A 16,657-nucleotide genomic window follows, 5' to 3' on the forward strand; every position below is an offset into this window, starting at 1 on the left:
TGCAGCACAAAAATTTGGTAAGGGACAAAATGTAATCTGCCTTTGCCCGGGGAAAGGGCCCCACCCCAGCCCCCAAAAAATTAATGGCTTGAATGGTCACCAAAAACGGGAAATTTGGGGTTAAGGGGAGTGGCGGGAATGATTTGGGTTTTGGGGGAAAACCTGCCAATTAAAAAAAGGTAGGGCAAGAACGCACAAATGGGGGAAAAAAACCGATGACTTTGGACCAGGCCAAAAGAATTTTTGGAAAAATTTGAGGGGAAAATTTTTGGTCACCCAAGGGCCCTCAAATGCATTTCATGAGCCAATTGTAACACCGTGCCGATACCCAGAATGTACACAATTTTTTAAACCCCTCTTCCCTTTTTAAAATCAGAACACTGATTCCTCTAGGGCTTCAATAACCATCCTCCAAATTTAAGTGACTCCCCTGGGAAATTGATAATGTCCCCACAGCATCAATCAAGAGAAAGGGAAAGGATAGAAGTCTGGCTGCAATCAATTCCCCTTTAACAAACCTTTAAAAAAAGAATGGGTAAAAAAACATGATTCAGAAATTTCTAAAAACCTTTCCAGGCACAAAAACTCAACTTGCATGTTTACATTTAGGCGGGAGAAGACACCCGTCAAAATGGTTCGATGCATTTCCAATTTTTTTGACTGTGCCTGGTCAAAAACCCGGGCAGGAATACAGCAGAGAATTGAGTAGAAAAGGCAATCATAAACCACTGGGTTTGGGGAACTACGGGGGTTTGGGAAAAAACCTTACCCAGCAACCCATTTCCCAGAATAAACTGAAAACCCACCCCAAAGGTAATCCCTTTCACTCCCCGTTTAAAACCCCCTCATAGGTTATGATTCGGGTGAAAAAGCAAAATCCCTCCAAAATTAATGACTGCAGGTCCGGGTGCCCCTTTCAATTTTCAAACTTCCCTGGGTCTCAAAACAGGCGAAAGAAAAACTTAGAAAAAAAAGAGCAAAAGGCGGGTTTACCAACGGGCATCCAAATTTGTAAAAACGGGTTTACGGTTTGGGTGCAAAAAGCCTACAATTTTGGCCTTAGGACATTTGTTCTTTTTCCAAGCCTTAAGGCGGGCGTACAGGTGTAAATTTGTGATGTCGAAGTTTTGTAGGGTCCACGCACAGTCACGATTAAATTTTTTTTTAAAAAAAAAAAATTCGTTTTGGGCCCGGGTGATATACTACCATAGAATTAAAAATGTCTCCCCCTTCAAAACTGAATATAAAATTTGATACGAGCCGGGGACTTTTTCCCTTTACACAACGGGTTTTCTTTTTCCCAACGGGAAAACCGGGAGTCGGGGCCACTAGTGTTTAGTGTTGTGTGGGGTTTCTTGTATATTTTTTGGGGGACAAAAATGTTTTAAATGACATGGGATTACAAGGGTAAACGGTTTATGAGGACACTCTCGGGCCCCTTTTGAAAACCCCAAAGGGCCCTTTTTAAAAAAAAAATACTAAACTGTTTAATTAAAATTTTTAAAACAGCATTTTCCGTGAGGATAGAGGGTAGTGTATGGGGAAAAAAACATACATTTTTATACGGGTTGGAAAACCTTTTTAAAATCTATGGAAAGTCCCCTAAACCACATAGGCTTTGGGGGGTGTGGCAGAGAAGAAATTAAAAAGTCTATTTGTATACATAGCTAGCATAGCATAACTGTAGTAACAATGGTAACTCTCCCTGAAAAAAATGTAGCTTTTGGGCGACCGCTTTAAAATATCACATGGGAAAACCCCTGTGGGGGTATACGCTTTTTAGAAAATCATACGCGTTTTCTTTTCCTGCCAGAGTTCAGCGAGTTTATCCTTTTGGGTCAATATTTCACATTCCCGGGGGCCCCTGCCATTTTTTGTTTTTATTTTTTCGGGGGTTTTCCCCTGTTCAGATTGGTCAACTTCAGTAGATCAAAAAATTTTGGCTCTTTCAACCGCACAGGGCACGAATTAAAACCCAAATAGCTCACAAATTTTTTAAACATTTTTAAAAATGATCGGGGGGGGGGGAAAGGTGTCGGGGCACTCGGGCTAAAGCTAAAAATTCCTCTACATGATACAAGCTGCGACCAACGGGGCAAAAAGGTTTTCCCCAAAAAGTTTGAAAAAAATCACATTTTAAACCTCCGACAGAAAAAACGCATGTACGCCCCCTTTACACTCTGAGTTTAAGTGGTTTGGGGTCGACCAAACCCTTAAAAAAATATCCGCAGGCATTCCTAAAGGAATGCGGCTTTCTGTGCGGGTTCATGCAGGAATCCTGCTGGAAGAACAAAATTTCCTTCAGGAAAAGGGGACTCCTACGGGATTTCAAAAGGATTGCCCAAACCCCTTTTGTCCTGCAGGTTTCCCCTGAAAAACCTAAAAAATTTTTTGAATTCCTGTAAATTAAAAAATACCTTTGGGAAAATGTAGTTTTTTTAAGCCTTGTCAGGAATCATCTTGCTCTTTCCCTCCCGTATCATATTAACGGGGGCCACTATTCCTGCAGGATAAACTTACTGTCTGTTTTATAAATTTTTTATTTTTGTAACAGTGTTTTTTAAAACTGGACACAAGTATTCCCCGAAAAAAAATTTGCTAAACAAAAAATTTAAAAATTTTAAAAAAAAAATGTCACTGAAAAACCTTTTTAAAATCTAAAAACAAGTTGTTCAAATATCCCTTTTAAGTTTTGGGGGTTCTTGCCTTTTTTTTCACAGTTGGGGTTTGAATATTGCATTTGGGAAAGGTTTTTTTCTTCCCCCATTCCCGTTTTTTCAGTAAATAATTTAAAACGTGGGTTGTTGTTTCACACATTAAAAATGTACAATTATCCCCTAACTGGGAAAAAAAATAACAAACTGTAAATATTAAAAAGTTTTTTTTACAGATTACATAAACACATAAAAAATTTCAAAATTTTTCCCAAAGTTTTAAAAAAAAGGGTAAATTTCCCAAAAATTTTTTTAATTACTGTTTTTTACAAAAACAATCAGGGAAAAAAATTAAAAAACACATGCACTTTAAAATTTCGGGAAAAAAAAACCCCTAAAAAACTGTCTAATCAACAACCCCAAAAGCCACAACAGGGCCAATAAAAAGCGTTTTACATATGGGAAAAGACTTAAAAAATGCAAAACCAAAATAAGTGTTTATCTCAAGTCATTTCCGTAAACCCTTTTAAAAAACAAAAAAAAAATATTGACTTTCAAATTATATTGGTTTCAATCTTCTGGAGGGTCTTTGGTGGGTCATCGCCATTTTTTTGGTTCACAATGCTATTTTTTCGTTCCCCCATTAAAACACACACACATAAAAAATTTTTTTCCCTGAAGAAAGAAAAAACTCCCTTTTAACCCTTTAATTTTTTAGTTTAACCAGGGAAAGGGGGTAAAGTTTCTTTCCATGCAAAAAAACCCTTTGTTTTCATTTTTTTCTGGTTGGTTTCCCGGTCTCCACTTAGTCTCCCCCTTCATCTCCTTTTCAATAAAATAATTTATTTAAAAGCTATGTTAAAAAATTTTTAAATATTGGGAAAACATGAGAACATTTTAAATAGCAATGTCCTACCAAAGGGATGATGGGGGGGATTTGTTTCCCGTTGGGATGGATAAACTGAATCTCCTTCCTGTTAGATCTGTCATCCATCTGGTTTGCATTAAAAAAACAAACTTTTAAAAAGGGGCTCATGTTATGGTTTTAAAAAAATTTGGAAGGGGATTTAAATTAGTTTTACTAACCCTTTGGGTTTAGTGGCGTGTTTTCAGACTGGAGGGAACTGGGGCTTTTTTTCAAGGGGGAATTTTTCATCCTTATCATCAGAAATACAAAAAAAATAGTCCCCTACACAGGTAAACTTTTTTAATATTTTTTTATAAAAAAAAAATTGTCACCAAAAGGGATAAATTATAAATGAAAAATCAGAATGGGAAAATAATGCCCTTAAATTTTTTTTTTTTTTCTCCCAAATTTAAAGTTTTTTCTTTTAAAATGAAAACAAAATATTTTTCGAAATATTAGGCCAAAAAGAAAAAAAACCCCCCCCAAAAAAAATATAATTACATAAAAATGCTCATGGGAAAAATAACTATGTTACACGTATGACGTGAGTGATGCAATTTAAAAAACCGTTGCCCCTTGGGGGCCGTGGCAGTTTTTCTATTCTCCCCTGAAGAGGTGAGTGAATGTTATTTTTTTTTCACATTTAAAAAAGCCCAAAAGTGTTTAAAAAACTGTTTTATAGTATTGTACTAGTGGGCCATAAAACCTAAAGGGGCAGATTAAAAACGTGCTTCTCTCATTTGTAAGTTGCTTTGGGTGAAAGCGTCTGCTAAATGATTAAATGTAAAAATATATACATGGAAATACATATAAATATTTTCAAAATATGCTGAATGTGTGTTTATATATACATAATAAATATACACCACTGCAACACATATTTAATATGTAAACCAAGCAAAACTTTTATTTGGATGGCGATTAATTCAATGCATCATTGCCACAGCTAGTAATACGTCACATTTACCAGTTGGTTTGCAAATTTCAATGTTTTACGTTAGACCCCAGGAGAGAGACTTTTGATCACGGGCCAATTGTCCTGCAACAAAGCTATATAGCATTGTGTGATGTAATAAAATCATCGACAACGATCACCGTCAAACTGCAGCCACGTGTAGCAGTCGATTCGGTTCCCCTCGGGGAATGTCTGTTCCCACTTAACTCAATCCATAATACCGAGTGTCTCTCGGAGTTTGCCGTGCGTTATTACCATACGGATTATCGAGGCACGTAACGTATTTCAACTGAAGCACAATTGGATCGTTACGTCAGGAGAAAGACAAACAGTGATTCAACAAATCGCGCGTACCAGTCAATTATTCGCTGGCGCCAAACTTGAACGCCCTGGATTGAGAGGAGGGTATTCCCACACTGAACAACCGAATTTAAGGCGTGTTTGAGGTCTTGTGTATTTACTACGCAGAGAGTGCACATGTAGCCACACGGCTTATATTGAAAACCACATATGTACTGTGCCTGGCGCTGTTCGTATATGATTTTACTACCACTCCATTTTAATTATAAAATACAATTGCCTTTGCTAAAAATAATCAATAGGACAAATTGCAGCATGAGAGACAATGTATGAAAAACAAAGAACAAAAGATCTACAGCAAAAAAATACATGAGGCGTTTAAAACTGCACATTTGATTTATAGCACGAAAAGCATTAAACTTAGAATCAATGTGCTAGTTGGGTGGATTCATATTACAGGACGAGTTGAATATGGATACCAGTCTCCAAACATGTAAATTGCTGTAAAAAAATAAATAATGATGTGGTAGCAACATTGTCATAACACTTGTTCTATATGTATAGTGATCTATTAATCCACACCTATTTTAATAAGAAAGCATATTTTACCCCAAGTCATCTGCATCATCGGCAGGATGTCATCATGTTTTACAGCACTCCCCACAAACGGACTGAACATCAGGTCACTTAGTTCATCTATGAGTTACAGATAAAATATGGCCGGTTATGCTTTTTTTAGGTCAGAATTTTTCACATAGCCAACTAATGACACGTGTATGCCACATTCAAAAGGGCATCGTCAATAACTGTTCATGGTCTAAAATATACTTGAAAATAGCTCAGATTTCTATAGCATTGTTGAGACATGAATCTGCCATGCCTACACTACGTGTTGCTATGTCTTGTAGGTTCATTGGGGAATTCAGTATTGTTAGTTGTGCAGATTAACAATGTTCTGGCAGAACTGAAAAAATAAATAAATCACATTACACTAAAAATTCCTCCCCATGTTCAATAGTATGAATTTTCATCTTAGCTAGATCACACACGCCATTCTGAAGCGCAAGCACACCCCCACATGACGTAGTATCCGTCGGAAGTGGGTGAGTTTGGAACTCCCTTTTTTCCTCATCCATTTGTCTCTACAAACAGATTCATTCCCATTTTTCTATTCATACACATCATTGCAAAAAAACACTACATCAGACTTGTGGGTGAATTGAATAATAGACGTGTTGTTTGCAAACACCTTTTCTCGTCTTGATGTAGAGGCTCTCACAGGTGGGTCCACGCCAGAATGTGTTTTTTTTTTTTTTTTTAGATAGGTTAATCATAGGACCTAGTTTAACTAAGATTTCCCAGACATACCCCATTAGAGGGATATAACTTAGTGGAAACGTCAACATGTTAAGGGATAAGGGAAAGTGCTCAAGAAAACTATTCTCAATCATAAAACTGCCTGATTACTAACTAGCAAAACCTAATGGGTGACGTGCTCATTGACAATGCCGCAACTATGACCTCATAACGTTTTGCTGGGTCCGCCTGAAATGAAAACGAAAGCAAACAATTTCATTATCTACACATTGGTAAACAAAGCATCCAAGGACTTTTGTTAATGAAAACACAAGTTAATTTTACACCAAAGCAAGGATGAATAAAAGTTAATAAAAGTATTAATACCAACAGACCTTGAGTCCCCCGATATTTTCCATTCCACATGGATGTTATAGCAAATGTGTCAATATGGAAGGCTTTCTCTCCGGTGAGGTCAAGTTGTGCTGCCTCAACCTTCAGTGTCAGATACGCATTTATTACCTTGGAAAACATTGGAAAATGAAACATTAATTCAAATTTATAAACTACATGAAAGCCTTATCTGACAGACAAAACAAACAAACAAACATCACTAAAATATATACCTCACTCTCCAACTCCTTCCCAGGGCCAATCTGTGAAAATATCTTGATAAAACAGTTTATAGGGTCCCACTTGGACACCAGTACATGGCTGTTTATTTCCAGCCCAGGCACTTTTATACCTACAGGAAAAAAAGGAAAAAACTATAAAGTGTGATTTTTCCATCAGCACTTACAGCTATGTACTGCATCCTTGGCATCAGCTGGTGTAACTGTTGCAACTGTAGTGTGGGACACAGGAGAGGAAAGTGGGCATGACTATGATAAAATCCAGTAGAGACAGGTAAAGAGGATGATTTGGGGGAGACGTTGGGGGGAGAAAGATTCAAGCTTGCCCCCTTTCCTTTGCTGGGTCCTTATGTTTTTTCCGTAGGACCTTTTTGGCCCTACAGAGATGAATGGTGCCTGATTTGCCACCCTCTGTCTCCGCTCCTGTTTTTTCTTCACGTTCTCCTTGACTATATAGTCCATTTTCTCCTTGAGAGAAATAGCCCCTGACAACAGTGTCCTCTGCTATCACAGATTCCACTGTGCTGTTTGACCATTTTTGAAATATAGAACATTGAAATTATGTAATCAATTTGGAATTGAAACATAAATTTTTAGTGAAGAACGTAAAATTATAATCATACCTCAAACGTCCCAGCCCTCACAAGGGTATTGTGCCTCCATGCAAAACATTAAGAAAAAATTGGCAGAACCTAGTTGTCAGCTGAACATTACTGCATCTAGGTACTCATCCCATTTTTCAGGTCATGTATGCCACAAGTTTACACAAGGCTCTAGTGTCAGAACCAAGAGGAGTTGAAAATTATCAGTCGCATAACTAATTGGAAAGACAACCAATATTACCTTGAAGATTATATTCCCCACAAAGCCAACTTTTAATAAAGGTTCACCTCTGAATGGTTCCATTTAGTTTTTCCACAAGCCCATTAGTTTGTGTGGATGATATGGGGGCACAGAGGCTTCTTTTCCACACTGAGGAAGGCACAGAGTTCCCTATTGATCTGTTTGCAAAAACATGCATAAGGTTTGTAGGATTCTGATTTGTACAAAAATTTATGGTTGATTGCATATTTTATTTGCACGATAAATATACAAGCTACAAACCTGGTTCACAAACTCAGTGCCCTGGTCAATGAGTATCCTCTTTGGTGCCCAATAAAAGAAAATGAAATTGATAATGCAGCGAGACAGTACTGCAGCAGTTTTATTGGGAATTGCATAAGCCTCGGTCCATTTGGTGTAATAGTTGACCAGGACACAAATGTACACAAATGTTGCCTTTGTTGGTCCTGGTGACTTTACCCACTAGATCCATACCTAGCAGTTCCAGAGGCTTGTCCACCTTAAATTTAAAAGAGCACAAACAAATACATTTAAAATTTATGACCATATTCTGTGACACATACACATATTGGGATGTACTTGGGCTGCTGTTTGATGGACGGCCTACTGAACTGGCACTGGGCACACTGCAAAACGTGATATTCAGAAAGAATGAGAAATGTAATCGAAAACAATTCATTTGTATCTCATGGCCAAAAGTTGAAAGGAATAACTTTATATTAACCAATTTAACAATGTCTACCCCCATTCCAGGCCAGTAAAATCTAGCTGAAATGGCAAGCTTTGTCTTTTCAGTTCCACAGTGTGCTCCATAGGGGCTGGCATAGAACTCTAAAAAGATTTGGTTGGCCTCTTCTTGCCCAACAACCACTTTTCTTCTCAACTCCACATTATTTTTTAGGGAAATGTGGTACAGTTGACCATCTATTAAAACACCATTATTGTTATAATGGTTATAATGTGATAACCTATAATAATAATAGGCAAGGCAAGTTTATTTATATAGCACATTTCGTACACAATGGTAATTCAAAGTGCTTTACATAAAAGAAAGTAAAATAATCATGAAGGAAAAATAATAACAAAAATAAAAACAAGCAATTTTAAAACATTGGAAATGATTTAAAAATTGACTTATTTAAAATGAATTTAAAACAGTTAAAAATAGAAAATGATTTTACATAAAGTACATTTAATATGTAAAATACAGTGCGATCAGTTCGGACATCGCACAGTGCTCATTCAATAAATGCACAGCTAAACAGATGAGTTTTGAGTCTAGATTTAAATGTGACTAATGTTTTAGCACATCTGATCTCTTCTGGAAGCTGATTCCAACTGCGGGCGGCATAGTAACTAAAGACGGACTCCCCTTGTTTTGTTTGAACCCTTGGTATTTCTAACTGACTCGATCCTAATGATCTGAGTGTTCTGTTAGGTTTATATTCAGTGAACATATCTGCAATATATTTTGGTTCTAGGTCATTGAGTGATTTATAAACGAGTAAAAGTACTTTAAAATCAATCCTAAAAGTTACTGGAAGCCAGTGTAAGGACCTGTGGACTGGTGTGATATGCTCAGATTTTCTGGTTCAAGTCAGAATCCTGGCAGCAGCGTTCTGGATGAGCTGCAGCTGTCTAATGGTTTTCTTGGGAAGGCTGGAGAGGAGACCATTACAATAGTCCGCCCTGCTGGTGATAAAGGCATGAACAATTTTCTCCAAGTCTTGGCTGGAAACAAAACATCTAATTCTTGCAATGTTTTTTAGATGACAGTATGCTGATTTAGTTACTGCTTTGACATGACTACTGAAACTAAGGTCTGTCTCCAGAATTACACCAAGATTCCTGACTTGATTTTTAGTTGTTTGTCCCCTAGAGTCAAGGTATGCATTCACCTTGAAAACTTCATCTTTGTTTCCAAATGCAATAACTTCAGTTTTTTCCTTGTTTAACGGAAGAAAGTTCTGGCACACTAACTATTAATTTCATCAATACATTTGCAGAGGGAGTCAATGGGGCTGTAGTCATTTGCGATAAGGCTAGGTAAATCTGGGTATCATCAGCATAGCTGTGATAGGCAATTTGGTTCTTTCTCATTATCTGACTTAGTGGGAGCATATATAGGCTAAACAAGAGCGGTGCAAGAATTGAGCCTTGTGGGACTCCGCATGTCATGGACATCCACTTAGACTTATGCTCTCCTAGACTCACATAATAGCCTCTCCCTTCTAAGTATGACCTGAACCATTTCAAGTACCATCCCAGAAAGCCCAACCCAGTTTTCCAGTCTCTCTAGTAGTATGTTATGATCGACAGTGGCAAAATATCAGTGCTGGTATTGCTAGATCTCAGTGCTGCGTTTGACAGAGTCAGAATTTAGGTGAATATCATTTATTATCTTAATGCGCGCTGTCTCTGTGCTGTGATGCAGTCGGAAACCAGATTGAAAATTGTCCAGGTATCCATTTGAGTTTAAGTATTTGTTCAGCTGATTAAAAACTACCTTTTCTATAATTTTGCCTATAAAAGGAAGATTAGATATTGGTCTATAATTGCTCAAAATGGGTGTTATCAAGATTGCTCTTTTTCAGAAGGGGTTTTACAACTGCAGTTTTCAGGGAGTTTGGAAATGTCCCAGAAAGAAGTGAGGCGTTCACCACTTCTAAGACATCTGCTTCTAAACAGTTAAGCACACTTTTGAAAAAAGATGTGGGAAGTGTGTCAAGATAGCAATTGCTATCAATTGCTTCAAAAATAGACATAGTATCTTTTTGATATTGCGTCCAGATCTGTCTGACCTCTGCATTGCTTGAGGATGTGCTAATCGCCTTCCTGATATTTATGATCTTCTCAGAAAAGAAGGAAGCAAACTCACTGCATTTGCTGTCTGAGAGCATTTCTCTGGGAATCTGACTTGGGGGGATTGTCAGTCTCTCAACAGTAGCAAAAAGAGTACAACTGTGTTGTTTAAGTTACTGTTTATAAGGTTTGAGAAGAAATTCTGTCTAGCTGTGGCTAGTTTCACATTAAAAGCATGAAGGCTGTCTTAATAGATGCTATAGTGAATTTCAAGTTTCGTCTTCCGCCACATCCGCTCGGCTTTTCTGCATTGTCTTTTCATAGTCTGAACTGCTGTTGATCTTCTCCAAACTGATTTCTGTCTGTTTGTTTTCTTACTGACTATTATTGGAGCAATATCATCAATAACATTCTTAACTTTTGAGTTAAAGGAATCAAGGAGAATATCAACAGAGTCTGCAGAAATGCTTGGTGTTAAAGATATAGCCTTCATAAACCGCACACTAGTGTTCTCGTTAATGCATCTCCTTCTGACAGAGACAGATCTAGATTCAGTGGTAGCAGAGATCAATATATCAAAGAAAATACAGAAGTGATCAGATAGTGCTACGTCCTTAATAACAATGGATGAAATGTTTAGAACAGAGCATTACTGTGATTTTATTCATCTTTATTATCTTTATTGTTTTAATTTTTGATCTACAGATTTAATCTATACCCAGCTAACAATTTTTGGTTCCCAGAACGTTAGTTTTTGGTTCCCATAACGTTATTATAACGTTCCCCTAACCTCTTCACTCCGATATGATCACCTCGCTGCACGTCAGTATTCATCCAGCACACTCGTGGCCTAATGGTTAGAGAGTCGGACTCCCAATCGAAGGGTTGTGAGTTCGAGTCTCGGGCCGGCAGGAATTGTGGGTGGGGGGGAGTGAATGTACAGCGCTCTCTCCACCCTCAATACCACGACTTAGGTGCCCTTGAGCAAGGCACTGAACCCAACTGCTCCCCGGGCGCCGCCGCATAAATGGCTGCCCACTGCTCCGGGTGTGTGTTCACGGTGTGTGTTCACTGCTCTGTGTGTGTGCACTTCGGATGGGTAAAATGCAGAGCACAAATTCTGAGTATGGGTCACCATACTTGGCTGAATGTCACGTCACTTTCACTTTTTTTTTCACTTTTTCTCGTGACCCAGTATAGTATAAGTGGCATGAAAATGATCTGTATGGACACCTAATCAGTATTATAAAAACCACATCTTGTTTTTATCTGTTGTTTAAGTAATAATCTGAGCACATAAACCATCATATGTAAGATTAAATAAGATTAAATCTGTCTATTAATATGTAAGATTACGTCCATTACGGAGTACCCAGATTTTACATTTCTTATGAAAATGATTTAAATGAATTGTATGGTTTGTATGGTTTGTAATTTATTCACAGATAATTCACTCCGAAATCATATTTTCTCTCATAAATATATTAATTTTAAGTAATCATTCAATAAAGAGATCGATAAACGTCAGTCAATCAGCCAGTAAAACGAAAATTAACCATTAATTTTTTTAAATTCTGCGAGCGCTCGGAAGACAGGTAGAAGTGCATTCAGATCAGAGGTGCACAGTAAATAAAGATTAAACAAACCCACAAATTTTTGATTTCTGTTATCACTCTACGCTTAACCTTGCCTTAAAATTATAATTTAAATCGCGTTTTGATTGATCTAATTTCTGTATTTTAATTAATGCTGCATTAAACGAATTTCAGGGCTCTGTATAGGTCATTACACATTAACATCTGCAACGTTTTCATTGGAAAGATAGTTTTATAGGGTTATAAAAATAACCTGAGAATAACCATAAGGGACCGTTCTGTATAAGTTGTTTTTGGGTTATTTTAAAAATAACCACCCTGCAACATTCTGGCAACATTATTTTATGGTTGCAAAAAATATAACCTAAAAAGAACGTTTCCCTAACGTTAGTATTTGGTTCCCAAAAAAATAACCAAAAGGGGACCAAAAACGTCTCGGTAACGTATGGTAACCCTCGTTCCCTGAAGGAGGGAACGGAGATGCCACGTCGGTGACTGACGAAAATGGGATATCGCTTCGATAGACCAATCTACTTCGAGTGTAAACTAAACGAGCCAATGCACATTGGCATGCAATTATTGCATCCAGCTGCCGCTGATCACAGCGTGAGTATAATAAGGCAGCAGGTGCAATGCATACCAGGTTTTCACTGAGGAGCCGAGCCGGAGACCCGGCGGCTCAGCGGTGGTACAGCAACCATGGCGACGGGACGTGGCGTCTCCGTTCCCTCCTTCAGGGAACGAGGGTTACCATACGTAACTGAGACGTTCCCTTTCAGTCGGTCACTCTCGACGCCACGTCGGTGACCGACGAAAATGGGATCCCTACCAAAGCGCCATGGGTGCTGCCCCTTCCAGTGCCCTGTGCGAGCCGCCTGCACCCCTATTAGGTGTAGGCCGGGTCTCGGAACAAGTAGTTCCACTCACCATTATCAAAGCACTACCTCACTGGGTGAGACTGGATAACACTGGGAAAACGTACCCGTTCCACTTGGAACAGGGACGCTGCGGAGGCTCCATCTTTCCCGAAGGAGGTCTCGGGAGCAAATACACATATAGCATCCGTTTAGGTGTATATGGATAAATTTTGAGGTGATTCAAACCCTCCTGGTAAGGCAGAAGTCTGCCGGGGAAACATGGGGGCTCTAAGGCTATGCGGTTATGGCAACGCATATGAGTACCGCTTAGGTCTCAATATGGAACCCAGCCTTCCATGGTTCTCACGGATTCATCATGAAGGCCTGGCGCCGGACGTTCTGCCGCGTCCAGCTGCCTAGGGTGATAGAGGATCTCAACAGGGTCTACAGTACGGACACAGTTTTAGCAAGCCGACACTAACCGGGGCCTCTTAGTGCCACTACCCGTTTGAGGTGAGAACACAGGAGGATACCAGCTCTACACGAAGGCTATAGAACCCAGCAAACGTGTTAGGGGTCGCCCAGCCCACAGCTCTACAAATATCTGTCAGCGAGGCACCACGAGCCAGCAGCCAGGAGGATGCAACACTCCTAGTAGAGTGAGCTTGCAACCTGAGTGGGCAGGGCACACCCTGTGCCTGATAAGCCAGGGCAATGGCATCCACAGTCCAGTGGGCCATCCTCTGCTTAGAGACGGCTTTCCCCTTCTGCTGGCCTCCATAACAGACAAAGAGCTGGTCTGAGGTCCTAAAGCTTTGTGTCTGGACTACGTAGCATCTCAGTTATGAGACGGGACAGAGCAAAGCTAGGGCTGGGTCTGCCTCCTCCAGGGGCACCGCTTGCAGGTTCACCACTTGGTCTTTGAAGGGTGTAGTGGGAACCTTGGGCACGTAGCCGGGCCGGGGCCTCAGGATTACCTGGGAGTCCGTCCGGCCCAAACTCTAGGCACGAATCGTCGACCGAAAATGCGTGCAGGTCCCCTACCCTCTTGATGGAGGCCAGTGCAAGCAGGAGCAGAGTTTTCAATGAAAGAAACTTTGGCTCGACTGAATGCAAAGGCTCGAATGGGCCCTGCTGTAGTGATTTCAGCACTAAAGTCAGGTCCCAAGAGGGTATGGAGGGGGGCCGGGAAGGATTTAACCTCCTGGCCCCTCTAAGGAACCTGATGACGAGGTCATGCTTACCTAAAGACTTCCCATTCACGGGGTCATGGTACGCAGCAATAGCGGCAACCTGGACTTTGAGGGTGGAGGGAGACAGCCTTCGCTCCAGCCCTTGCTGCAGAAAGGAAAGCACAACCGCAATCGGGCATCTTCGGGGGTCTTCTCGGCGAGAAGAACACCACTCGACGAACAGGTTCCACTTCAAGGCGTAAGCGTGTCTCGTAGACGGTGCTCTTGCCGAAGTGATGGTGTCCCATCCCGAACCTCCGCGTCCCATCCAGGAACCAGATTTGGAGTTTCCAACATCTGGATGCGGGTGCCAAACAGTGCCCCATCTCTGAGTCAGTAGATCCTTCCTCAGAGGAATCGGCCAAGGAGGGGCTGACGCGAGGAGCACTAGTTCGGGGAACCAGGTCCGAGTGGGCCAATATGGCGCCACTAGCAAGACTTGCTCCTCGTCCTCCCGGACTTTGCACAGTGTCTGTGCAAGAAGGATCACTGGGGGAAACGCATACTTGCGTAGGCACCGCGGCCAGCTGTGTGCCAGTGCGTCCGTGCCGAGAGTTCCCTCGGTCAGGGAGTAGAACAACTGGCAGTGATCGGTCTCTGGAGAAGCAAACAGGTCTACCTGAGCGGCTCCGAACCGTCTCCAAATCAGCTGGACCGTCAGGGGATGGAGTCACCATTCTCCTGGGAGCATTGCTTGAGACAGCTCGTCGGCTGTACGGTTGAGCAGGCCTGGAATGTGAACGGCACGAAGCGAAGAGACCTCAGAACCTTCCGACTCCAAAGGAGGAGGTGGCGGGCGAGTTGTGACATGCGACGGGAGCGCAGACCACCTTGTCGGTTGATGTACGCAACGGTCGCCGTGTTGTCTGTTCGGACCAGCACATGCTTGCCTCGTAAGTGACCTTTGAGACGGTTCAAGGCAAGGTGCACTGCTAACAACTCTAGGCAATTGATGTGCCACTGCAGCTGCGGGCCCGTCCAAACCCCTGAGACTGCATGCCCGTTGTACGTGGCCCCCCAGCCGGTGGTGGAGGCATCCGTGTAAACCACAGCATGCCTGGAGATCTGCTCTAGGGGCACCCCTGCCCTGAGAAACGCAAGATCTGACCACGGGGTGAAGGTTTGGCGACAGGCCGGTGTAACTTGGACCCGGTGAGTGCCGCGCTTCCACGCCCACCTTGGGACTCGGCCATAAAGCCAGTGCTGGAGCGGTCTCATATGTAACAGGGTGAGCGGTGTCAGTGCCGCTGCGGCCGCCATATGCCCCAGGAGCCTCTGAAAGAGTTTCAGTGGGACCGTTGTCCTGCTCTTGAATGTATTCAAGCAGGCTAGCACCGACCGCGCACGTTCCTCTGTGAGGCGTGCTGTCTGTTCGACCGAATCCAACTCCATACCGAGAAGAGATCCTCTGCGTTGGCAAGAGTCTGCTCTTTTCCCAGTTGACCTGAAGGCCCAACTGGCTGAGATGCCGGAGCACCAGGTCCCGCTGGTGCTGATCCTGAGATTGTGCTAGTATCAGCCAAGCGTCTAGATAGTTGAGAATACGAACACCCTGCTCTCTGAGGGGAACAAGAGCCACCTCCGTGACTTTCGTGAAGACACGGGGAGACAGGGACAGCCCAAAGGGCAGGACCTTGTACTGATATGCCCGTCCTTTGAACGCAAACCGCAGAAAAGGTCTGTGGCGCGGAAGGATCGATACATGAAAAGTACGCATCCTTCAGGTCGATCGCTGCAAACCAATCTCGGGGACGGACGCACTCGAAGATGCGTTTCTGCGTCAACATCTTGAACGGTAGCCGATGAAGGGCCCGGTTCAAAACTCGCAGATCCAAGATCGGTCGTAACCCACCGCTTTTCTTGGGTACAATGAAGTAGGGGCTGTAAAACCCCGTCCTCATATCGGCTGGAGGGACCGGCTCTATCGCGTCTTTCGCCAGTAAGACTGCGATCTCTACTCGAATAACAGGGGTATTGGACGCTTTCACTGTAGTGAAGCGGATACCGCTGAACTTTGGGGGACGCCGGGCGAACTGAATCACATAGCCGAGGCTGATGGTCCGCAGGAGCCAGTGAGACGGGCTGGGTAGCGCTGACCAGACCTTAGAAACCGTACAAGCGGGACCAGCGGAACCACAGCCGTACCCGCAGTGGGGCAGCGAGGTGGAACACAGGGACCCATCTCAGGCGGCTTGTGAGCAGGCCTGAGTGTGGTGCGAGTGTGGGGTGCAGGGCTCACCTTGTTCCACGGGTTGGCAGAGGGTGCGTGAGTAGGGCCTTTTGTTGACGCTCTCGAACCGCCCGCTGCTGCCATCTGGCGAAGGAGGAGGATGAATGAGGTCCGGTGTTTGGCCGTCCGCAACTCTCCGTGCCCTCCTGGGACCCAGAGACAGAGAAAACCACTCTCTCATCGAGATTTCCAGATTCTCCCCTGGCCCTCCTCCAGGGGAGGGAGAGGTGCTTTCACCATCCCCCATAAAGTGGCTACCTCTCTCTGGGCCACCCGTCCCGGGGCCTCTTGCTCTTCCGCTCGCCGCCAGGTTTGACGGGGGCCAGGACGGGTGGGGCGGCCTGCCTATGCCCA

Source organism: Cyprinus carpio, chromosome A4 (genome assembly GCF_018340385.1).
Source record: "Cyprinus carpio isolate SPL01 chromosome A4, ASM1834038v1, whole genome shotgun sequence".
NCBI lineage: Eukaryota > Metazoa > Chordata > Actinopteri > Cypriniformes > Cyprinidae > Cyprinus > Cyprinus carpio.